Raw genomic sequence first — 25,841 nt, 5'->3', positions numbered from 1 at the left:
TTTAACTCCTCCAAATCTGTTATGGCAAAGAGCATACATGGGATCATATATTTATAGTCTTTTAAATGATATCTAGTTTCTCCTCTGTGGCTTAAAAGGTATTCATTTGGGGATCCCTGGGTGACTCAGTGGTTTAGCACCGCCTTTGGCCCAGGGTGTGATCCTGGAGATCCAATCGAGTCTCGAGTCTCGCATCGGGCTCCCTGCATGGAGCCTGCTTCTCCCTCTGCCTGTATCTCTGCCTCTCTCTCTCTCTCTCTCTCTCTCTGTATCTCTCATGAATAAATAAATAATTTTTTAAAAAAGGTATTCATTTATTTATTGTTTGTTTCAACACATTTTTTACACATTATTGTGTAGATTTGAATTTATTTCTGCAGTTTCTAATTTAGTCAGTTGGTCTTCTTTTTTTAAAAAAAGATTTATTTGGGGATCCCTAGGTGGCTCAGAGGTTTGGCACCTGCCTTTGGCCCAGGGCGCGATCCTGGAGTCCCGGGATCGAGTCCCGCGTCGGGCTCCCGGCATGGAGCCTGCTTATCCCTCCTCCTCTGCCTCTCTCTCTCTCTCTCTCTCTCTCTATGTCTATCATAAATAAATAAATAAATATTTTTTTAAAAAAGATTTATTTATTTATTATTTGAGCAAGGGGGATAGTGAAGGGTAGGAGAGAGATTCCCAAGTGGACTCCTTGCTGATCATGCAGACCAACATGGGCTGATCCCACAACTCCGGGAACCCAAGATCACAACCTGAGCTGAAACCAAGAGTTGGATACTTAACTGACTGTACCACCCACAATTGGTCTACTTTAAAAAAAAATCTAATACTATAAGATTCTTACCTCTAAAATATGTGCATATGACTATAGGTATAGGCATATGAATATGGAGACATTAGAAAGTCTGGAAGGTTAACCTTGGATGGATGGATTACCATTTCATTGTATTCTTGTCATTTATCTATAAATGTAATATATGTTATATTAAAATCAACTTCATTGCTTAAAACTAGAGAAACTCTTTGAACAAAGTGAATAACACAAAAATATCAATCATGAAATAGAAGGCACTTTTTAGGAAAATATTAAGAAGGGGTGGATGGGGAGTACGTCACACTGGGGGCAAACTTAGAAAAATGGCAATTCCTCTTAAGTCCTTTTATGTGGCTCTGCTTGACACCATCCAGCCCTCTGTGTACGTACATCTCTGCATAGCTGCCCCTGACATTTCTGAGATGTCCACTTCTCTTGTCCTGGTCTATCTCAGTCCTATTCCTGGAACCTACTGCCTGTGATTGCAGCTATACCTGCCTTTGGTGTTTGACCCAGTTGGTTACCACAGTGACTTACCAGTCACTGATTTCTTTCTAGATCTCTGATACCAGATTTTGCTCTTTCCGTGTTTGGGATACAGCTCAAATCTCTTTGTAGTCCTGCCTCAATTATCAACCCTCCTCACCTCCGTACTACCCACCCACTTTCAGCTCTACCAGCTTCTGGGCTGTCCTATTCTCAGCTGCATCAGAATATTTGGCGTGACAGACCATCTGCTCAAAATAGCCATGCCCTGGACATGGTTTTTTAGACCAGAAATGGATTCTGCCCACAAAAGAAACAGCTTGTGATCTGTGCACTCTGGTTCCAAAAAAAAAAAAAAATCACAAAACACACAAAGCTCATTCCTGGAGCTGGCCATGTAGCAATCAGGGTCCAATCGGGAAAACAGAAACTGCTATGGACATGTTAAACAGAAGGGATTTAATTCAAGCAATTTGTTGGAAACCTGGAAAAGCGTAAAAAACAGGAAAGTAGGGCAGCCTGGGTGGCTCAGCGGTTTAGCGCCGCCTTCAGCCCAGGACGTGATCTTGGAGACCCAAGATCGAGTCCCACTTCGGGTTCCCTGCATGGAGCCTGCTTCTCCCTCTGCCTGTGTCTCTGCATCGCTCTCTCTGTCTCTCTCATGAATAAATAAAGTCTTAAAAAAAAAAAAGAGGAAGCTAGGAAAACCAGAGATTTATATTTCAGCAAACAGCTACCAACTCTAAGACTGGGAGAACAAAAGTGAAGAGGTGACATGAACATTCTCCAGGGAACTGCAAAGATAGGTAGGAGGTGGTGTCATTCAGCCAGTGCTCAGAGCTGGGAGATTGTGAATACACCAGTAAGGGTTCTTGAGATATGGAGAGAGATATACTATATGTTGGCAAATTGAATTTAAATTTTTAAAAATGTAAAAAAAAAAAAAGGATATGGAGAGAGTTGTCTTGGTTCATAGTTTTCGTGCAATGAGTCGTACTATTCTGTTTTCATCCTCAGTGAGGTGAAATTACTTATTATAGTCTTAAAATAGGCCTCTTTGGGGATCCCTGGGTGGCTCAGTGGTTTAGTGCCTGCCTTCGGCCCAGGGCACGATCCTGGAGTCCCAGGATCGAGTCCCACATCGGGCTCCTGGTATGGAACCTGCTTCTCCCTCTGCCTGTGTCTCTGCCTCTCTATGTCTATCATGAATAAATAAATAAAATCTTTAAAAAAAAAATAGGCCTCCTTTTACTTGAGCTACCTTGTCTCAGAAACAAATCCTCCCAAGACACCCATCATGGTCATCAGACCAGGCCTCTTCCCCCATGTTTTCCTTCACCATGCAGACTCAGAACAGATCCTTCATTTGGAAGTTGAACTGCCCAAGAGTTGTGATCATTTCTGCTTTATGACATTACAACGTTTTTAAATCCAGGAAAGGGAAGTTCTGCAACATTATCTTTTTCCCTCCCAGAACACTAACATTTTTGTATGCTTCTTTTTGGTTGCATTTTACAATTGTTTTATATTTTTAAAAAAATTTTTTTAAAGATTTTATTTATTTATTCATGAGAGACACACAGAGAGAGGTAGAGACACAGGCAGAGGGAGAAGCAGGCTTCCTTCCAGGAGCCTGATGCAGGACTCCATCCCAGATCCCGGGATTATGCCCTGAGCCAAAGGCAGACGTTCAACCGCCGAGCCACTCAGGCATCCCAATTGTTTTGTATTTTATTTTATTTTATTTTTTTTAAAAATTTTTTGTTAACTTTTATTTATTTATGATAGTCACAGAGAGAGAGAGAGGCAGAGACATAGGCAGAGGGAGAAGCAGGCTCCATGCACTGGGAGCCCGACGTGGGATTCGATCCCGGGTCTCCAGGATCGCGCCCTGGGCCAAAGGCAGGCGCTAAACCGCTGCGCCACCCAGGGATCCCTGTTTTGTATTTTATATTTATGAAACTCTTAATGCTCCATTAATTAGCATTGCATTAAATGTGTGAACAGGAAGTGTTACTTTACCATTTGTTTGGTCTTTCCAATTTTGAGCAAGGTTAACTCTCCATCTAGTCCGATTTTCTTTTACTGTGTCATTAAGGTTTTGGGATTTTCTTTATAATTTTTGTTAGGTATACATTAAAATATTTAGTGGGGACTTGGGGTCTTGGTTATGAATGGATTGTTTTTTACACTTTCATTTCTGGATATTGATTATAACAACTAAATATTTTAAAATCTATTTATGTTCCCTGCTGACCACTTGAGGCAATGGAGAATTGTCCAGTGTGAGAAGGGGTGCAGAGCAGAGATGGATTTGTGTCACCTGTTTGCTTTCACGTGTTTGTGTCTCTGTGGACAATGTTTGAGTAGCACGTGGCTCTTGTGAGCCATTGGGAGGTGTACCATTCCCATTTTCCCCCATGAATGAGCCAAGTTAAATGACCTGTTCTAGGACCAAATCCATGTCTTTAAACTCTCTGAAGGCACAGGCTGTACAGACCTTTGCTTTCAACAGCTCTCATTTCTAATAATTCGAGCTACCTGGACTAGTTTGGGAAATATTCATTTCTATGATATGAAAGACTGAAATGACTAATTATTTGGAGATTGGTTACGGGTTTTTTAGGCAACAGATTAAAGGTTAGTCTAAATAATGTCTTAAAAATATGTTCTTTGAAAATTGCACGTGTAATAAGAGTTCACTATACAAAAATGAGAAAATGCCCATAAGCTAAAAAAAAAAGAAAAGAAAAAGAATGCTCATAATTTTACTGCCTGGAGATGACTACTGTTATTTTGGTATCTTTTCTTCTAAATGGTTTTCTATATCTGATGTACAGGATTATATAAATAAATATGCACACTCATGGGACTTTCTCTGTAATCATGTGAACCAATTCCTATAATAAATCTCCTCTTACAAATCTATGTCTATCTACATCAACATCTATATCTATAATCCTATTAGTTCTGTTTCTCTGAAGAGCCCTAACTAATATACCCAGTTTCCTCTACTGGTAACATCATACAAAACTGTAGTACAGTACTAGATCTAGGATTTTTTTTTTTTTTTTGAGAGGGAATGGGGCACAGGTAGGGATAGAGGGAGAGGGAGAGAATCTTAAGCAGGCTCCACACTCAGCATGGAGCCCAGTATGAGGCTCCATCTCACGACCTTGAGATCATAACCTAAGCTGAAACCAAGAGTCAGACACTTAACCAACTGAGCCACTCAGATGCCCTATAACCAGGATATTGATATTGATACAGAACATTCCATCACCACAAGAATCCTCATGTTGCCCTTTTATAAGGCAACTCTGTTCCATTCTCCTCTCCTCCACTGGGGCTGTTATCTCTGGCATCTATTAATTTGTTCTTCATTTCTATAATTTTCTTGTTTCAAGAATGCTCATAAGTAGAATCACACAGTATGTACTTTTTTGGCTTTTTTTCCATTTTGCATAATACTTTTTTTAACTTAGAAAAATTAATGATTATTTCACTCAGTATAATTTCACTCAGCATGCCAAATTTAGCATATATCAATAATGTGTTCTTTTTTTATTGTTGAGTATTACACGGAATGGACATACCCAATTTGTTTAACCATTCGTCCCCTGAAGTACATCTGGGTTGTTTCCAGTTTTTGGCTATTATAAATAAAGCTACTATAAACATTCATGGATAGATTTTTATGTGAACAGAAGTCTCCATTTATCTGGGATAAACACCCAAGAGTGCAATTGCTGGGTTGTATGGTGGTTGGCTGTTTAGTACTTTATAAAACTACCAAACTGTTTTCCAGAATGGCTGTACCATTTTACAGTGCTAACCACAGTGTATGAATGATCTGATTCCTCGGCATCCTCACCAGCACTTGGTGTTAGCTTTTTATTTTAGCCATCCTGATAGTTATGATTTTCCTTAATAGGTAGAGTGCTAAGGTGCCTGGGTGGCACAGTCAGCTAAGTATCTAATTCTTAATTTTGGCTTAGGTCATGATCTCAGAGTCCTGGGATAGAGCCCTGTATTGGGCTCCCTGCTCAGCGTGGAGTCTGTTTAAGATTCTCTTTCCCTCTCCCTCTGCACCTCCCACTCGTGCTCTCTCTCTCAAATACATAAATAAATCTTAAAAAATTATTATAGTGCTATTCAAAATATTTTTTTTAATTTTTATTTATTTATGATAGTCAGAGAGAGAGGCAGAGACACAGGCAGAGGGAGAAGCAGGCTCCATGCACCGGGAGCCCGACGTGGGATTCGATCCCGGGTCTCCAGGATCACGCCCTGGGCCAAAGACAGGCGCTAAACCGCTGCGCCACCCAGGGATCCCTATAGTGCTATTCAAATGATCTATTTCATATTGGGTGTGTTGTGTTAGTTTGTGTTTTTCAATGAATTACTACATTTCATCTAAGTTGTCAAATTTATGTGTATAGAGTTGCCATAGTATTTTTTAAAAAGTCATTGATTTCTCTTGCCATTTGCAATGACATGGATGGAGCTAAAGATTATTAAGCATAAGTCAGAGAAAGATAAAAACCATATGATTTCACTCATCTATGAAATTTAAGAAACAAAACAAATGAGCAAAGGGAAAAAAAAGAGAAAGAGAGAAAGAGGCAAACCAAGAAACAGACTCTTAACAATAGACAGCAAACTGATGGTCACCAGAGAGAAGGTGGGTAGAGGGGATAGGTGAAATAGGTGATGGGGATTATTAAGAAGGGCACTTGTAATGAGCACTGGATGATGTATGGACATGTTGAATCACTATATTATATACTTGAAACTAATATTACACTGTATGTTAACTAACTGTAATTTGGATAAAAACTTTTTACAAAAATAAAAATAAGGGATCCCTGGGTGGCGCAGTGGTTTGGCGCTTGCCTTTGGCCCAGGGCGCGATCCTGGAGACCCAGGATCGAATCCCACGTCGGACTCCCGGTGCATGGAGCCTGTTTCTCCCTCTGCCTATGTCTCTGCCTCTCTCTCGGTCTCTCTGTGACTATCATAACTAAATAAAAAATAATAAAAAAAAATAATAAAAATAAATAAAAATCATTGATTTCTGCTATTTGTTAGTTCCTTTCTTTTGCTTTGAGTTTATTTTTCTCTCCTTCTAGCTTCTTTTTTTTTTTTTTAAGATTTTATTTATTTATTAGAGACACAGAGAGAGAGAGAGGCAGAGACACAGGCAGAGGGAGAAGCAGGCCCCGTGTGGGGAGCCCGATTGGGACTCGATCCCGGGCCTCCAGGATCACGCCCCCGGCTGAAGGCGATGCTACACCGCTGAGCCAACGGGGCTGCCCTCCTTCTAGCTTCTTAAATGGGAGCTCAGGTTATTAATCTGAGACTTCCTCTTTTCTCACATGTGCACTTAGTGTTAATTAATTTCCCTGGAAGAGATATTTTCTATTGTGTAGGGAAACCTTAATGTACCCACCGTGTGCATAGCTCCCTACCGAGGAATTCAATTCAATTCAGCAAATATTTATGGAGTGCTTGGGCCAGGTACTGTTCTAAATCCTCAGTATACATCAGGGAACAAAACAGACAAAGATCTCTATCTTTGTGGAACTTACATTCTAGCCAGGGGAGACACACAATAAATAATAAGCGTCATTTAGATAGTATGTTAGAAAGTAATAAGTACAGGAACAAAAAGTCCTGCAGGATAAGAGGGAATGGACATGTGGGGAACCAGAGCATTTAATGCTATAGTACTAACAGTACAGCATTTGATATACTATGTGTGTAGTATTGAATATGTTGGTCAGGCCTTGTGGAGAAGGTGAGATTTGAGTAAAGATCTAAAGGAAAAAAAAAAGATCTAAAGGAGTCAGTGAAGCCAGTGTCTGGTAGAAGTGTGCTTCAGACAGGTGGGGCAGCTAGAGCAAAGGCCCTGTGGTGGGAGCATGCCTGGACTATCTGAGGAAAAGCAAGGCAGCCAGCGTGACTAGAGCAGGGTGAACAAGGAGGGAAGTGGTAAAGATGAAGTCAGAGTATAAAGGGGGCCAGGTCTTTGGGTCTTGCTCTACATGAAAAGGGAGGCCACTGCAGTATATGAAGCAAAGGAATGACACGTCTTGGTTTAGGTGTTCAATGAATCACTCTGGCTGCTATGTGAGGCATAGACCACATGTAGAAACAGGTCACCTCGTAGCAGGGTACTCTAGCGATGCAAGCGAGAGACGGTGTGGCTTGGAGCAGAGTGGTAGCAGTGCGAATAGTGAGAAGTGACTACATTCTAAATACATTTTGAGGGGCACCTGGGTGACACCGTTGGTTAAGCGTCCAACTCCTCATTTCAGCCCAAGTCATGATCTCAGGGTGGTGAGATTGAGCCCCATGTCGGGCTCCATGCTCAGTGCAGAGTCTGCTTGAGACTCTCCCTCCCTCTGCCCCCTCCCCCTAAAATAAATAAATCTTTAAAAATACACACATACATACATACATACATACATACATTTTGAGAGAGTTAATAGTTCTTTTTTTTTTTTAATAGGAGTTCTTCACAGACTGGACTTGGGGTGTTTGAAAAAGACAGACATGTGGATAACCAGCTTGATATAAATCCTTAAAGGTAGGTGACCACACTCCATACCACACGCACCCTTCCTACTCCTACAACCTTGCTCACAGCTTGTTGGACGATGGTAGGTGCTTACCCGCGAGCAGCTAATCAGTGGGCTGGACATTAGCCTACAGAGTTTCCTGGCACGAAAGTTTTGCCCAAGCAAATGGCAATCACTGTGCCAATGATTTTCTCTTTCAGGAATCAGAACTGGAGAAACAAGAAGAGACACTCCATGAAAGCAGAAGCTGACAGACACACAGAGAGGCAGTAGTCAGACTTTATGTGTAAGCACAAGCCGTGAATAAACACCAGCCGTGAGCAAACAAAAACCACGAGGCAGCAAAAAGATACACAAAGTAATGATGGAAGTGATAGAAGATGACTAAGGCAGCATCACATTCTCAGGAGGAAGGGTCCCTGGCCAGACCTGGAGCCAGAGGTACAGTCACCTCCTCTGTTACTGGAGATGGGGGATGGTGCTAGACAGAGACGACAGGTGTGCCCCGGTGAGCCACGTCAGGCTGGAGTCGGCTCTGTAGTAGCCAGAAGGGCACCCGAGCCAAAATTATGAGAGTGCAAGGAAGCCAGAGAAAGCAGAGGAAAGCTGTCTCCTGAGAGAAGCAGAAGGCAGAGAGAGAGGCAGGGATGGCAGGTGATGCAGCCACGTGAGACATGGCACAGCATCCTCCCTTCCTGTTTCAGGCTCATCCCACAGCCGGGACACCTGTGCTGATCCCTGCATTTTAGAGCCCCTGGAGAGCACCTTCTGTGTCACTTCCAACTACCTCCTCTTCTACTTGAGCTGGTGGGAGTGATTTTTGGTCTATGCTCCAGGGGTGGTACATTTAGCTGGATATTTCTGGATAGCTACATATCTCTCAGGATTGAGCATGGCAGACAAGGGACAAAAGGTGAAATGCAAATGTTTGGGATAAAGAAGTAGCTGGAATCAGGTGAAGCATTTTACACACCTTGTCTCATTTGATCTGCAGGGTTAGGGAGGTAGCATTACTGAGGGTAAGTACCGTCCACCTTCACTGTTCACTGAATCTGTATTTGCCGATTTGCCTACTCCCTAAAATTTAGTTGTGGCCCCAAAACACCACCACCTGTATTTTCTTTTTTTTTTTTTCAAAGATTTTATTTACTTATTCATGAGAGAAACAGAGAAATAGAGGCAGAGACACAGGCAGAGGGAGAACAGGCTCCCTGCAGGAAGCCCAACATGGGACTCGATCCTGGGACTCTAGGATCAGGCCCTGGGCCAAAGGCGGCGCTAAACCACTGAGCCACCCGGGCTGTGCACCACCTGTACTTTCACAGTGTTCACAGACACGTGCAGAGTGGTGAAAAAAATTGAATTGTCTCAGGCACTGTTCCTAACCCAGTAGAAGAGGTAACACTTAGCCTGTTTCAGCTCCCATACCGTAAACAGGTTTCCCTTTTGCAGTCTATTTAGCATCACGATGTCCACATTGTGTGCTGTTTGTTGGTGATTTCAGCACTTCATATGGTCCCCGGTTACAATGTTGAAGTGCTGTCTGTGTTCCTAAGCACAAGAAGGCCATGACGTGCCTTATAGAGAAAAATATGTGTTAGACAAGCTTTGTTTAGGCAGGAGTTAGAGTGCTGTTGGCTGTGAGGTCAGTGTTAATGAACCAATAATATATATTAAGTTGTCTTTAAACAGAAACAAACATAAAATAAAGTTATACATTAATTGGTTGATGAAAATATCATGACTGGAGGCCCACAGGAATCTAACCCTGTATTTCCTCTAGGAGTAACAGTTCAGTATTTGCTAATTCGGTGCCTGCCCAGACTTTATAGAGCTACCGTAAAAAACAAGAATCCACCGTACCATGTGCAGGACCAGCGGAACAGTGTGGATGCCCAGCTCTGCTTCTGGACGCCTCATGCTCATTCCATTCCACCATTCCATGCTTCAGAAGAGAAAGAAAAGTTTCTCTGCTCAGCTTCCAGTGCTCCTTCCGCTGCACAATGCTGCTTTCTCTAGAACGGAGAAATTGGGAAATGAACAGATATGAAACAACCATGGAAAATACAGTAGAATCTACATTAGGGCTGGAATACAGTCATATGTAGGACATTGTCATCACTCATCCCTTGAATACGTGTGGCGGGCATTTCTCATCTACCACAATCTCTTTTCCTGCTTGAGCCCTGATGGGGTTCCACAGCCCTTCTCAAGGCAGGATTCCAGGCAACCACTACCAACTGACGAGAGTTGGCATCTAAGATGAAACCTTTATCTTCCGTGCATGATAACCGGCGTCCTTAAAGATCAAGCATGCACTTGGAGGATCTGAGTTGCCAGGCTTAAGGAACTTTTAGATTTTAAGCAAATGTGTCAGTCTGTTTCAAAGCTTAGACCCCATGGTAGCTCTGAGCATCTGATTAACTCTCTGGAAAGGCTTTCTGGATTCCTTTTTTTTTTTTAAGATTTTATTTTATTTATTTATTTGTTTGTTTGTTTGTTTGTTTGTTTGTTTATTTATGAGAGGCAGAGACACAGGCATTGGGAGAAGCAGGCCCCATTCAGGGAACCTGATATGGGACATGATCCTGGGTCCCCAGGATCAGGCCCTGGGCTGAAGGCAGCGCTAAACTGCTGAGCCACCCGGGCTGTCTGAGCATCTGCTTTTGACTGAGGTTGTGCTCCCAGCTGCCTGGGTTTGAGTCCCGCATCAGGCTCCCCGCAGAGAGCATGCTTCGCCCTCTGCCTATGTCTCTGCCTCTGTGTGTGTGTGTGTGTGTGTGTGTGTGTGTGTGTCATGAATAAATAAATAAAACCTTAAGCCTTTTTTTTTTTTTTTTATGATAGTCATACAGAGAGAAAGAGAGAGAGGCAGAGACACAGGCAGAGGGAGAAGCAGGCTCCATGCGCCGGGAGCCCGATGTGGGATTCGATCCCGGGTCTCCAGGATCGCGCCCTGGGCCAAAGGCAGGCGCCAAACCACTGCGCCACCCAGGGATCCCCTAAGCCTTTTTTTTTTTTAACCTTAAGCCTTTAAAAACAAGAAGAAGAAGAAGAAGAAGACTTTGCTCCTGAAAGATTCAGCTGGATGGGAACCATCTTGTTCATCTCTGAATCACCTTGCCTAGAGCACTGTCTGGCACAGAGTTGGTGCTCAGTGATGTTTGTTGAATGAAGGCCTGGGCACCTAGACCGATCCCTATCTTCCCCAGGGGGAAAGAGTCCTGATGTAGGCCGGCAAGAATGGAATCCTTAAAGGCACAAAGCAGAGCAAGCATGGCAGGAGGAGGAGCTTTGCAGGAAGCAGGGGAGGCAGTCAAGAAACCGTAAATGAAACTGAACTGGAGCTGCATTCTGTTGAATCTCTCTGCCTCTTTTCTTCATTTCTCTTCATGTTCTCTCCTATGGCTTATCTCATTACTTCTGGCAAGTTGGATCTGGGCATCCCAAGCAGGACTGGGGTGGAGGCATATACGGAAGAGGAGGCCTGAGGTCTGGTTTGAACTGGGAGCTAGTTTTGACTCTGAACTAAAGGACCCCAGCCTTCAGCTTCTAGAACTGCTGGGCACCAGCGCTGCCCATTCTCACACAGGTCTCAGGACACTTACCACACCATCAACCTAGCCCAGTCCCTCTCCTCTTCTGCCCTATTTCCTTTCCCCTTCTCCCCTCCATCAGTCATGGCAAATGGGGTTTGAGAGGGGATAGGAAGAGGGGATGGGAAGCCAGGCCAGGAAGAGATGGATATATTTGACTGGGAGCCTAAGAAGGGAAGGAAGGACACTCAGTGCACCAATAAATATAGGATAGGAGTTAAGGTTGAAGAAATGTTGTTAGATTTCTGAACCATGTTTGCTATTTTAGTATCGGAAATGATTGTCCATTAAAATCTCTGCCCTGGTATTGGGAAAGCTACAGAAAGCTGGAGCTTCCCAATATACAGCTAATTCTGGAGAAGTAGTATGGTACTTGAGGCCATGGGAAAAAGTGCATGCACTTTGGAGTAAGATTGAGCTGGGTTACCACTTGCTAGCTCTCTAGTTTGGGGCAGCTTCCTTAATCACTCTGGATTTTACTTCTTTTCTTCTGTAAGATGAAGATAACAATAGTATGCACACACACAAAAAACCAATAGTATGCACTTTATAGGATCATAATGACTAAAGGAAATGAGGTTTATCGAGTTTTGTGAAATGTGCTTAGGAAACTCAAATGATACCTATTGTTATCATTAGTAATATGATCATCTTGTGCTCTTTACTTACACAAAGTGAGGTATTTTCTTTTCTTCTCAGCTCTGGGATGGAAGCAAAATAGACTGAGTTTCTGAGAATTCTTAAGAGGAAGACAGGCACTCAGACAGCCTGTCTGAGAAGCAATTCTGATAGTTTAAGGGTCAGGAGGCCTGTAGAATTCCACAGCAGTGACTATAATGGGGGCTCTGGAGACCGTTAGTTCTCAAGATCAGAGGGTGATTAACTAGGAAAAGCGTAAAAGTTTTACTTTGGGAAAGTTTGCCCACATTGCATGCTGCCCTTCCTCTAGGTCTGGATTGTAGGGAATGGCCAAATCCAATTTAACCAACAAACAAGCCAGTAAGCCAGAGAGCTGGCTATTAAGGTACTGTAAGCCCTGGCACATTTGGCTTTACCTCCCCAGTTTCTGTAACATTTCCCATAGTTTCCCATGGCTGGGCTCACTGATGCAAAATCCCCCCAGGCCCCCAGTTTTTGCCTATCATCTGTGGAATTAGTTCTTTACGCTGAATTAGTTCTCTATGCTGCTGTTACAAATGATTACAACCTTGGTGGCTTAAACAACACAGATTTATGATCTTATCCTTCTAGATATCAAAAGAGCAAAATTGGCCTCATTGGGCTAAAATCAAGGTGTCAGTAGGGCTATGTTCCTTTCTAGAGGCCCTGGAGGGGATAATCTGTTTCCTTACTTTTCCAGCGTCTAGAGGCCACCTGTGTTTCTTGGCTCATGGCCCCTTCCATCGTCAAAAGTCAGCAACGGCAGAGTGAGTCCTCACACCGAGTCATTCCAACCTCTACTTCTGTCATCATATTTCCTTTTGAATTTCTGCTTCCCTCTTCCATATGGGGCAGCCGGGGTGGCTCAGCAGTTTAGCGCCACTTTCAGCCCAGGGCCTGATCCTGGAGACCCGGGATCAAGTCCCACGTCGGGCTCCCTGCATGGAGCCTGCTTCTCCCTCTGCCTGTGTCTCTGCCTCTCTCTCTCTCTCTCTCTCTCTCTCTCTCTCTCTGTGTCTCATGAATAAATAAATAAAATCTTAAGAAAAAAAAAGGACACTTATGATTAGATAGGGCCCACCTGAATAATCCTGGATAATCTCCGTATTTTAAAGTCAGCTGATTTGGGGTGCCTGGGTGGCTCACTTGGTTGGGCATCTGCCTTCAGCAAACGTCACAATCCTGAGATCCTTGGATCGAGCCCCGCATCAGGCTCCTTGCTTGGGGAGGAGTCTGCTTCTCCTTCTTCCTCTGCCACTACCCACCCCCCCGCCCGCTGCTGTGGTCTCTCTCTCTCAAACAAATAAATAAAATCTTAAAAAGAAAATAAAGTCAGGTGATTTGCAACCTTAATTCTATTTGCAACCCTTGCCATAGTTCCATGATTTCCCTGGCCCTGTAATGTAACCTATTCATAGGTTCCAGAGATAGATATGTGTATATTTGGGGGCTCTTGTTCCACCTTCAACAACCCTTATCCATTATGTCCTGCTCTGTGATTCTAAACCCGGATTTAGAATTTAGTAAAGTCCCTCAGATACCAGGCTCGAGCCATCTTCCTTGTGATGGTGTCCATGAATCTCGTGCTGGAGGAGTTGGTCTCTGGTCTCCCCAGCTCCCTTCACCTCATCTGACCTTTATATAAAATGACCCGAGGTAAGGTGCCATACACTGAGCATGCAAGTACTCTGGTTGCTCTGCTCAAATTGGTGGGTAGGAGAAATTTTTTTTTATTTCTTCACATTCAGATTCTTTGTTGTGATAGCTAGCTAATAGATCAAGTTTTTCTTTGATGAATATTTTCAAACATAAGAAGCTTATCCGTCCATTCTACGTCCCAGCCTTATCTGATAGTACTTTCATTAACTCAAAACTAACCGATTAACTCAGGTACTAACTCAATTAATGCCTGAGGACAGTTTACACAAACTACAATAATCATTAGCTGCCAGTTCCTAAACCTACTCAGAGGTGCCTGTACTGTTTTAGATATGTACAGAAAGGCACACTCATACCTTCTTAGATACATGCGTGAAGAAACACTCATGTACATGCACAGTGATCATTGTAGTGGGGAGAAGATCTTAAACATCTATTAAGATGTGCTAGATGAGGGGATCCCTGGGTGGCGCAGCAGTTTGGCGCCTGCCTTTGGCCCAGGGCGCGATCCTGGAGACCCGGGATCGAGTACCACATCAGGCTCCCGGTGCATGGAGCCTGCTTCTCCCTCTGCCTGTGTCTCTGCCTCTCTCTCTCTCTCTCTCTGTATGACTATCATAAATAAATAAAAATTTAAAAAAAGAGTCAAAAAAAAATAAACCCTTCTCTTAAAAAAAAAAAAAAAAAAGATGTGCTAGATGTCCACAGGATGACATATGCAAGTGTTGCATGACTATATTGTACCCCTAAAACTAATATAGCTCTGGGTGTTAACTAACTGTAATTAAAATAAAAATTTAAGTAAAGAAAGATGTGCTGTATATCATCTTATCTTAAGGGGAAGGAAACATTTATTGAGAACCTGCTTTGATGTTGAAAACTTTATATTTGGGACGCCTAGGTGGGTCAGCAGTTGAACATCTGCCTTTGGCTCCAGGTGTGATCCTGGGGTCCTGGGATGGGGTTCCACATTGGGCTCCCTTGAGGACCCTGCTTCTCCCTCTGCCTATGTCTCTGCATGAATAATAAATGTCTCTCATGAATAAATAAATTTTAAAAATATTTATATCTTAAACTTACTTTAATTCTCATTATAATGCAGGAAAACAGCTTTTATGATCTCCCTTTTACAAGTGGGATAATTGCAGCCCCAAAAATCACACAGCTAGTAAGATTTGAACATTTCACACCTGGATTGTTTCTAAAACGTTTCTCAACTTTTTTCTTTTCCCTCACTTGACCAGCCTTAAAGCTGGGGAATGAACCAGAATAGAGTTGTTCAAAGTGAGGTTACTGAAGTAAACCCCAGAGTTTTATGGGGGTACTCAGAGGCTCCTCACATGGGAATGAAGGTGCTTGGTAAGAGGCAAGCTGAGTGGGCTGGGCTTTGGGCTCTTCCCACCCTCCATCAGGCCAGTTCTGCTATTATTAGTTCTACATATTGGGATGCAATATAATATTTCAATAGAAAGGAAGATGGGATGGAGTTCTGCTAAAATAGCCTCTTGAAGGCCATTAGACTGGAATCTGACCACCACGTCCCTGTGATTCTGGAAGTCTGTTCTAATTGTCCCCGGTTAATTAACCAGTTCTTCCAATGCCAGTGCCTTTGTTATCCTCTGAATGTGATTAGGGGCTTTGCTCTCTAGAATGAAAGAGAATCAGCTCAGCTAGTAAGTGATGCAAGAATTATTAAGGTAGAGCAGCAAGATTCTCAGGCACTTGGCTGCCCCACAGACCAAATGTAAGCTGAGAGCTGAGGGAAAGTCAGATTCGTGTTAAAGACAGTGCTGATCCGGCACTAGACAGTGGAAGATTCTACAGAAAAGGAACCCCTCACAGTGATGGTAAATGGGGTATGAGGAGGTACACAGATATTTTGAAAATTGTCCCTTTTAGGAACTATATGTGGTTAGGATATCGATATGGTCCCTTCTGAGACGCTGCCTTGCTGTACCACTGGTTGGCTTATCGTGAGTCAATATGAGACTCTCAAAGCAAATTCAGTCCCATCAGAGTATCACTTATTTAAATCTGTAAAGGAGATAAGAACTTTGAAAATTTTAAGTCAGCATCTCATAAGCTACAATGTCTGGGTGAGTCACTATCTGAAAGAAGACAAGAGGACAAGAGATCATATGTGGAATTTAAGAAACAAAACAAATGAACAAAGGGGGAAAAAGAGAGAGAAAGAGAAGCAAAGCAAGAAGCAGACTCTTAACTATAGAGAATTGATGGTTACCAGAGGGGAGGTGGGCAGGGAAATGGAGACCTGCCATAAGGAGGGCACTTGCTGTGGTGAGCACTGGGTGATGTATGGAAGTGTTGAAGCACTGTATTGTGCACCTGAAACTAGTATTACACTGTATGTTAACGAACTGAAATTTAAGTAAAATATTTTTTAAAAAGAAGACAAAAGATAGAATGAAAGCTACATTTTCTCTTCTTTCAGGGGACACTCTTACCCCCGCTTCCCTGAGTTACTCCTTGGTATTCCCTCAATGAAGAGTACTAAAAATAACTGACATTTATTGTTGGAGCTCTTAAATCTTTACGAGCACTTGAGTCTTTAACAGAGCCTCAAATTGTCCTCCTCAAAACACCTCGCCCCTCTTCCATAGTAATAGGATTCCCAAGTTTTAGCTGTGCCCAAAGCTGCCTGGAATTTCCCAGCCTCCCTTGCAGCTAGATGTGACCATGTGACTCATTTCTTGTCAATGAGATACAAGTTGAAGTGTTGTATGGCAGCTTCCGGCCGTTGTCCTCAAAAGGTAAATGGTACATGCTCTTTGACTCTTCTTCACCCCATCCTCCATCCTGCTTCCTGGAACACAGATGTGATGGTTGCCATGATAGTTACCAGCTTGGACCATGACAGTGAGGGCCACAATGAAGGAATGAAGAACAGGGAGATGACCTGGGTCCCTGAAGATATTGTGGAGAAGTTCTGTATTTTCTAACTCAGAACTTTGATGTAAAAGAAAAATAAAATATTGTTTAAATCACATTTATTGTATTTCTGTTTCTCACAGCCAATACTGATACAAACTGATACACTCTATATACTAGGAACCATATTATTCTGGTTTGAGAAAACTGTGGCTGAGTCAGATTAAATCATTTGTGAAGATCATCCAACTAGTAGTTGAAGGAATTAGGGTCTGAATCACAGTTTTTGCCAAAGCCCAAATGCTTTCCTCCTACTCAGTGTTCACTCTCAGATCATGAGGGCAATAGTGCTTAAACTTCTCTGGTTGGATGTTGGGTGGGTCAGTCAGTTAAGCATCTGCCTTTGGCTCAGGTCATGATCCCAGGATCCCAAGAGAGCCTGCTTCTCCCTCTCCCTCTGCCAGTCACTCCCCTTGCTTATGCTCTCTCTGTCAAATAAATGAAATCTTAAAAAAAAAAATTAAAAAAAAATTAAACTTCTCTGGTTGACAAGAACCTTGCAGCAAAGCCCTCTGACAGTATCTGGTCATGAGACTACAGTCTTCAACTTGCCTCTCCATTATCTCTTCCAAAAAGTGAAATTGACAGGTCACAAGGGTCATGGTAAGATTCAATTGCATATCACCTTGAGAGTTCTGGGATGTCACAGCAGCCCCCAAAAGCCTGATTTGCATGAAGACTATTAGGCCTTCTAGGAGAAATGATATAGAGGACCATGGGAACTAATGATTGGGACCCTAGAGAGATGGTTGACACTCTTGAACAGAGAGGGGATGATGAAGTAGGCCCTAATCCTGGGAGGAGGGCAAATGCCTGATGCTGGAAAATTAAAGGACTATATTTTCCCCCTTTTAGAAAAGATTTTATTTTTATTTTTTAAAGTAATCTCTAAACCCACCGTGGGGCTCAAACTTACAACCCCAAGATCAAAAGTCAGGCATGCCCCACCTACTGAGCCAGCCAGGCAACCCTCTGGGTGATACTAGGGTGAGACCAGGGTGGCACTGGGTGAGACTAGGGTGATACTGGACAGTGGAAAGATATATCCATCTTATTATGGACACAAATCACATAGGGAAGGGGTGCTGAGATAGATAGTGTCACCAAGGGAGTTCCAGACCAAATCAAACCTTAGTTAATGAAAAGAGCTTCATGGTTATCTGAGTCCAAATGCACTTGAGATGCCAGACAACCTAAGATTTGTTGGAAGTGCTTTCATTCTCTAGAGGAACAATTTTATTCCATTTTAGCATTGGAGAGAGCTGTGGTGTGATTAAATAGAGCCAGCATTGGTATGGTGATCAAGGTTGGGGGAGAGAGGATGCAAATTGACAGCACTAGCAGAAATGATGGAAAGGGAGAAAATAGACCATCTTGCTCTTGACTGCACACATCTCTGTTAAGGGAAGAATCACAACCGGTGGTGAGTAAGGGTCAGATGTTTGGTTTATTGGAAGACCTAATAGAGGTACAACCTGGGGCTCATCTGACAGCAGGTTCCTTAGGAATTTGAGGGGATATTAAAAAGCTATAACCTTGGATCCCTGGGTGGCTCAGCGGTTTGGCACCTGCCTTCAGCCCTGGGACTCCTGGAATCCCGGGATCGAGTCCCACATCGGGTTCCCTGCATGGAGCCTGCTTCTCCCTCTGTGTCTTGTCTCTCTCTCTCTCTCTCTCTCTCTCTCTCTGTGTGTGTGTGTCTCATGAATAAATAAATAAAATCTTGGGCAGCCCAGGTGGCTCAGTGGTTTAGCGCCGCCTTCAGCCCGGGGCTGATCCTGGAGACCCGGGATCGAGTCCCACATCGGGCTTTCTGCATGGAGCCTGCTTCTCCCTCTGCCTGTGTCTCTACCTCTCTCTCTCTGTCTCTCATGAATAAATAAATAAAATCTTAAATAAATAAATACAATCATTTCTAAATAAATAAATAAAGCTATGACCAGACATAAAGGGACAAATACTGTAAGATTCCACTTATATGAGGTACATAGAGTAGTCAAATTCATAGAAATAGAAAGCAAAACAGTGGTGGCCAGGGGCTGAGGGAAGGAGAAATCGGGAGTTGTTTCATGGATATGGAGCTTTAGTTTGGAAAAAGTTTTAGAGATGGATAGTGGTGATGTTGCACTCCAATGTGAATATACTTAGTATCACTGAACTGCGCACTTATAAGATACTTAATATAGTAAATTTCATATATATTGAACACACGTACAAAAAATATGTTTTAATGTGCAGGCATACAGTTTTTTTCCCCAACCTCTGCCTCCCACTGAGGAGAAGGAGCCCCAGGTAACCTAGCGCTGTGGCTAGAAATACTGTACCTTTTGCTCCTTCCTGTCTTGACCCTGTCTGCTGCTCTGTGTCTACATTTACTTGCTTCTGACATTAGGCTGCTTCTATTTCTGACATTCCTTGTTCCTTGGATTTAATGCAGATTTGGTTTCTTTCTTTCTCTCTCTGAGAGAGAGAGAGAGAGACATAGGCAGAGGGAGAAGCAAGCTCCCTGTAGGAAGCCTGATGTGGGCTCCATCCCAGGACCCCAGGATCACACCCTGTACCAAAGGCAGATGCTCAACTGCTGAGCCACCCAGGTGCCCCCAGATTTGATTTCTAAGGCTCAATTGCTGACATATATTCTTTTTTTTTTTTTTTTAATTTTATTTATTTATGATAGTCATACAGAGAGAAAGAGAGAGAGGCAGAGACACAGGCAGAGGGAGAAGCAGGCTCCATGCGCCGGGAGCCTGATGTGGGATTCGATCCCGGGTCTCCAGGATCGCGCCCTGGGCCAAAGGCAGGCGCCAAACCGCTGCGCCACCCAGGGATCCCGCTGACATATATTCTTAGAATACATTTGCTCTTTTTCTCTGTCTCAGTCATAACCCAAATGCTCTGGGGAATTCTGCGCCCTAGCACTCCAAAGCTGTTTCTGCCTCCTGGGCCTCACTTTTGCCTGTGGCCCTACCAGACCTAATCTGACCTCTCTCAAGGGCAAATCAGATACATAATCACTCAGGCCCACACTGCTGTCTCCCTTCCCTAACCCCTTAGACCCCAGGATCTACAATACTTATCTACATAGTTCCTTGTGACACTACCTGAGGGAGTGATAAGAGCTGAGGCCAGAGCTGACCAGGCCACTCTGACCAGCCCCAGAGACTGGATAGACTAGCAGAGAGGCCCATGCATGCACAGTGGCTTTTGCGGGCAGCCTGAGTCAGGTGGTTCTAGTGGCAGGACCCACAGGCCATTTTCTGTTTTGCTTTCTTTCCTGCTGTTACCCAGATGAAGGCTGAGGCTTCCCTGCCCAATGAGAGTTAGAGGAGATTGCCTCAATTACCTGATTCCATGACATAGAGTAACATAAAACTTTCCCCAACTTTTTGGGAATTGTCAGAGATTTCTACTTCCCTAACCCTCTCTGCCTCCAGCCTTCTGCATTCAGTTGTGCTAGCTCTAACTGGCCCCCATTCAACCCAAATTTTGCAAAGAGCTGGAAAACTCAGCTTTTTCACATGTTACTCCCAACCAAAAAAAATCTGTGTTACATACTGGTAGGTATTATTATCACTCGTTTACAGAAGGGGAAATTGAGGCACAGAGAGAACAATGAACACTTGTAATTTGGTGGACTTTCTTAGGTCTTTTCAGGGGAGGTGCTATTACATTGTATGGCACAATGATAGCCCACTGCCATCTTGTGTGACTCCGCTCCCCGTTGCTTTCTCTACTCTAACGTTATCCAATCCACAGGGCCATCCAGATTTCTAATTCTCCTTCCCTTGTATGCAGAGCAGATTTCCACTGTCACACTTTTGGTTTCAAGCAATTATCCAAAAATTTCTCCTCAAGTAGTTAATTCTCCCCTGATATGAACACTAGTGCTAACCTTTAATGTAAATACAATTTTCGCTGCTATTATATTCTTTTAGTTTCGAATTTTCTTATATCAACCAAGCCAGACCTTATCAAAATAAGACTATCAATGAGATCCATGCCACTAAGAATATATTAAAAAGTTGAAACCCTTCCAAATCAGACCTTCTGTGATAGCCCTTCCTATATTTATGCCCACGTGGATACCCTTTTTCTCCAACCTCCTTAGATCACACAGCAATTCCTAAATTTGTCTGCATATTTGTCACCTGGGGATCTCTGACCAAGCCCCAAAGATTCTAGTGGAGTGGATTGAAAGTGGGGCCTGGAGTTCTGCATCTTAACTGAGGAAGAAATTCTTCTGTTATTATTTAGGATCACTGATTGAACTGGCCTGATTTCAAGGGCTCAGTAGCCACTTATGGCTTATGTCTACCATCTTGGACAGTGCAGATGTAGAACATTTCCATCACGGTCTAAGGTTGTAGTTGATAGTACTCACTTATACCATTTATTGTCCATGGCATTGTGATGTTTAGCAAATGTAGTCCTATCCCCATCCTTCCTCTACCTTCCAGACTCTTACACCATCTGGATTGTCTTTCCCTCACCAGAGAACTATCTATAGCCTCAGTACCTTCTCTGACTATTCCCTCTAACTCTTGGCTTTCCTTGATTACCTTCATTCAGGGCCAGGATATGGTGATGGGTCTGCTTAGCTCCCAGTACATGCCTCCACACTCTCACAAAAGACTCAGCCTTTGGAGGCTAATGCCATTTGGCTATGATGACTCACCTCCTTCTCATTGCTTTACTATCAGCTTCTTGGTCATCTCATTCACCAAAGACTTTTACACATGGCTCACAGTGTTCCTGTTTGCCTCAAACCTTTCTGTCACCTCAGATAGTGCCAATGTCCAGCCAACAGCTGGCTCCTCATTTCCTTGATCTTCTCATCTCTAGTAAAAAATGGTAAGAATAAAAGCTAACACTGGCAACATGCTGGTCACCAGTCTAAGAAATCAGCATGTCATGGATGAACACATTTGATTCCATGACAGCCCTATAAGATCGATCATTCTTATTATCATCTTCATTTTACAAATGAGGAAGCAATTAAGTAAACTGCTCAGGTCATGTCACCCATTACGCATGAGGGTAGGACTAAACTCAGGCACTCTGATCCCAGAGGGCATGTGCTTCACTACTTCAACTTTTCTCTTTCCGGTGATGGTCTTTTTTCCATTTCAGCCTCCACGACCCACTTCCACTGTCATACCACGAACTCTGCCATCACCTCTACCTGTGTCAACTTCAAATCACTAATTGAGGCATCCCAGCCTCTGGCCAACTTCCTCTCCCTCCAGCAGGGCAATAAACCCAATAAAAGTAATGATAATAGCAAATAGTTATATAGATTAAGTGCTTTTCACGTGCTGACTCATTCATTCCTCACAATTCTGTGATGAAGGTAGGTATTAGGACCACTATTTTACAGATGAGGAAATTGAATGGAACATAATATGTGCAATGTCACACAGCTTTATAGATGTTAAAGCCAGAACAGGAATCCAGTTCAGGATCCCAATTCCCCATTCTTATCTACTATGTGAAGGGTGATAAGCCTGGAGTTGTGGGGAAAAGTATTATCATCTGGAGGTTTTTTTTTTTCAAAGTACCCATGACAGGGATACCTGGGTGGCTCAGCGGTTTAGCGCCTGCCTTTGACCAGAGGCATGATCCTGGAGTCCCAGGATCGAGTCCCACATCAGGCTCCCTGCATGGAGCCTGTTCTCCCTCTGCCTGTGTCTCTGCCTCTCTCTCTCTCTGTGTCTCTCATGAATAAATAAATAAATAAAATCTTAAAAAAAAAAAAAAAAGTACCCATGCCTACCCTCCTGTTCTAAATGTTTCTTGCTTATTTATTTTGAAAGAGACTCTCGGATGATTGAGACATTGGCCTCATATTGAGAACCACAAGTTAAATCATTTTAACCACCTACTAGCATGGCGTCCTAGTCGAATTCGACCTACTGCTGTCCCACTGGCCTCAGGACTGCTTTGCACAAACAGGTCAAGTCTAGGCCTGAGAGTGGAGGCATTGGGACCAGCACGACTGAATAAAAAAGCATCAGTACTAATAGCCTGAAGGGCCTGCAGCGAGCAGAGATAGACAGATTTCTTGATACCTAATAATACGTGATAGTTTTTTTTTCTCCTGTCCATCTGACTCAATCCAATAGCCTGGGAGAGAACCAACTGCTTAGCTGGGGATTGCTTGGGGCAGCAATTTGCTCCTCAGTAATGTGATGGCTTCTAAAACAAGAAGAAAGCAGAATGAGAGTTGAGCAAAGAAAGTATTCTTGGCTTAGGTCCAGGGGAAAAGCAGTCTGGCTGAAACTGTTCAGTTCCCTTGGCCAGGAAGCAGCCATCTACGTAAACAGGAAGTAGAGAAGGTTGGGGGCTAGGGCAGTGGTTAGTTGGTGAGAACGGGAGCTGACACCAGATGGGTGTCAAGTGATTATATTCAAAAAAGATTCTGAGCCGGGCCCTGACTTTGCACGTTCACCATCCCGCGAGGCCTTGTTTCACTAAGGTGTCTGTCTGGGTTGTATGTGTCCGGTCCTACTCTTAAATGGATAAATCTTTGAGCACCTGCCTTTTTTGCCAGTTGTCTGCTGGCTAGTTTTCTTTTATTTTGTTTAATAGTCTAAACCTTCTGTGAGGATAGGACTACTATTGCCATGTTTTCAGGTGAGAAAACTGGCTCACAAGGATTAAGTTACCTTGCCCAAATCTGTTTACATCACACCACCATACACCACTCTTGAAAATAAGTGACCATTAAGCATAACCTATTAGAGAGTGTGTAAGTTTTTTAAGGACACCATAATAAGTTACCACAAACTGCTGGCTTAAAACAATAAATTTATTTTCTCAACATTCTGGAGGCTGGAAGGCTGAAATCAAGGTGTCATCAGGGCCACACTCCTTCTGAAAGCTCTAGAAGAGAATCCATCCTTGTTTCTTCCAGCTTCTGGTGACTCCAGACATACCTTGCCTTGTGGCTGCAAAATACCAATCTCCTCCCCCAACTACGTGTGGTCTTTCCTCTTTGTCTCCATCTTCTCTTCTACTTCTTATAAGGACTTTCATCATTGGATTTATGGCCCACCAGGATAATCCAGGATGATTTTATCTCATTATCCTTAACTTAATTACAGCTGCAAAGAGCTTTTTTCCAAGTAAGCTAACATTCACAGGAGCTAGGTATTAAGACATGGACATATCTTTTTGGAGGCCACCATTCAGCGAGCTACAGGGGTTATCATTATTCAAATATCAGTGCTGATTTTACAGTATTTTAATAACAACCATGAAATCGAAAGGGATATTATCTTGATTCAAGTTTCCATAACCAAAACTCTATTCTTTAGAAGAATAAACTTTTCCAGGGGCCCCTGGATGACTCAGTCAACTAAGCAGCTGACTCTTGATTTCGGCTCAGGTCTGATCTCAGGGTCCTGGGATTGAGTGAATGAGTCCCACATAGGGCTCTGCACTCAGTGGGGAGTCTGCCTCAGGATTCTCTCTCCCTCTGCCATTACCCCCCTAAAATAAATACATAAATCTTAAAAAAAAAAAGAAACCTTTTCCAAAATGCTGGTCTTCCCAACCAACCCAACCCATCCTCCCAAACCTTAGGCCTATCACAATTTCAGGGAAAGAGGAAGATGTTGCAAAGGCATATGTATTTTGAAAATGCCCTCCAAATTAAAATGATATACTTTTCCCACAGTGTACACAACCACACACACGTGAGAATTACGTCTCTAACGGAATACTATAAGCCAAGTGGTTGGGTAAGGGAGGATCCTTAGGGTACGCCGCCAATTATGCATTGAGGAAGGAAAGAGAAATCTTTGAAAACAGTAGTGATCATTGGAGGCTAAAAATGGGCTCAATCTGAAGAACTTTGAATCCAAAGAGCAGGGCTAGAAGGAAGAGCTTAATTACTATAAGGGGGTGACATTGTTGTCCATACGATCTGTCAGAAATACAAATGTAATCATGTCACTCCGTCACTTGAGATCTTTTAGTGGCTCCCTATGTATGAATACTGAATGAATTTTATATTCTTTAACACAGCACACAAGGACTTGTCAAAAGCTAGCTTCTGTCTAATTTTTTTCTAGACTCCTTTCTCACCATTCTCTCTGAAAGACTGCCTTCTCCTGCCTCATCAACATTCTATTTCCTGACAAGTCATGACCTTTGTTGCTTCTCTAGCTTCGAATATGCTCTTCCATTTCCTTGGAATCCTCATCTCTCTTCTCTGCCTGCTGATTTTTACGGACACTTCATCTGCAATTTGCCAACAAGCCTCCTCAGTCCTTTCCATGAGTGGGCACCTTCCTCCATTGTGATTTCAAGTCACTCTGTTTGTGGGAACTGTTGACCTCTGTCCCATCCAACCTCTCTTCAGTAGTTTTGGGAGCTTTCAGAAAAAAACTGTATCATATTTATCCCTGAATCCCTGATGCCTAGTAGGTGCCCAATAAATGTTTCCTGGGTCATCATGGATTCAAGTCTAAGATACTTGGTTTGGTGACAGTAGGACCCAGGATTTTACTCTGTAAAAACTTGTCAGGCTGGAGCCATGGATAGAAAAGAACACAGAGGCAGTCCTAGAAATAAGTCTGGAAGAGCACAAGAAAAAGGTATCATAGGAAGTTGAGTTATCCAGTTTGAGGGCATAGTCGTGATGGTTTAAGATGGTCCATTCTCCCATGTCCAGCATAGAGACCAGGGAAGTGGAATCATGCTGGCCCTCCCCATCAATATCAATGACAACACATCAGAAGGGACAGGGATGACTGATGAGCTACAACTAGAAATTGTCAGTACTGACACCAGGGAGCTGGGTAGTTACGGGATGAATTAAGGGAAAGAGAACAAAGGGGGAATGTGTGGAAGAGACTATTTAGGAACTTCCTAAACAAGACAATGATATGATATTGGGTCCCATTGGCCAGTACACATGTACTGGTTAAGAGTTTATTATGTTCTTGACACCTGTCATTCTTAGGTGATTTTGAGGAAAGCGTATCATATTGCCCACGCCTGGTATTTGTTCAGGGCATCTGATCCATAGGCTGGCAACAGCTAATAACTGTTCTGTAATTTGTAAAATCAGGTCTTGGTCTGAGAAGTCTT

General features: G+C 43.0%; 1 long non-coding RNA gene across 2 annotated transcripts in view; it reads left to right on the top strand.

Annotated features, from left to right (window-relative positions):
- The window catches only part of LOC121476476, a 51,120-nt gene extending 40,822 nt beyond the window's left edge, over positions 1-10,298 (top strand). The window contains exons 3-5 of one of the 2 annotated variants that reach the window (XR_005983954.1): positions 7,812-7,889; positions 8,082-8,322; positions 9,665-10,298. This is a non-coding gene — a long non-coding RNA (uncharacterized LOC121476476). Of the gene's footprint in view, positions 1-7,811; positions 7,890-8,081; positions 8,542-9,664 lie in introns of those variants that run through there. The other variant, XR_005983955.1, reaches the window with a different exon arrangement.
- The last annotated feature ends 15,543 nt before the right edge of the window (positions 10,299-25,841 follow it).

This window comes from Vulpes lagopus, chromosome 15 (genome assembly GCF_018345385.1).
Source record: "Vulpes lagopus strain Blue_001 chromosome 15, ASM1834538v1, whole genome shotgun sequence".
Lineage (NCBI taxonomy): Eukaryota > Metazoa > Chordata > Mammalia > Carnivora > Canidae > Vulpes > Vulpes lagopus.
The sequence above is the reverse complement of the archived record's forward strand: the minus strand, read 5'-3'. Positions and strand labels throughout refer to the sequence as shown.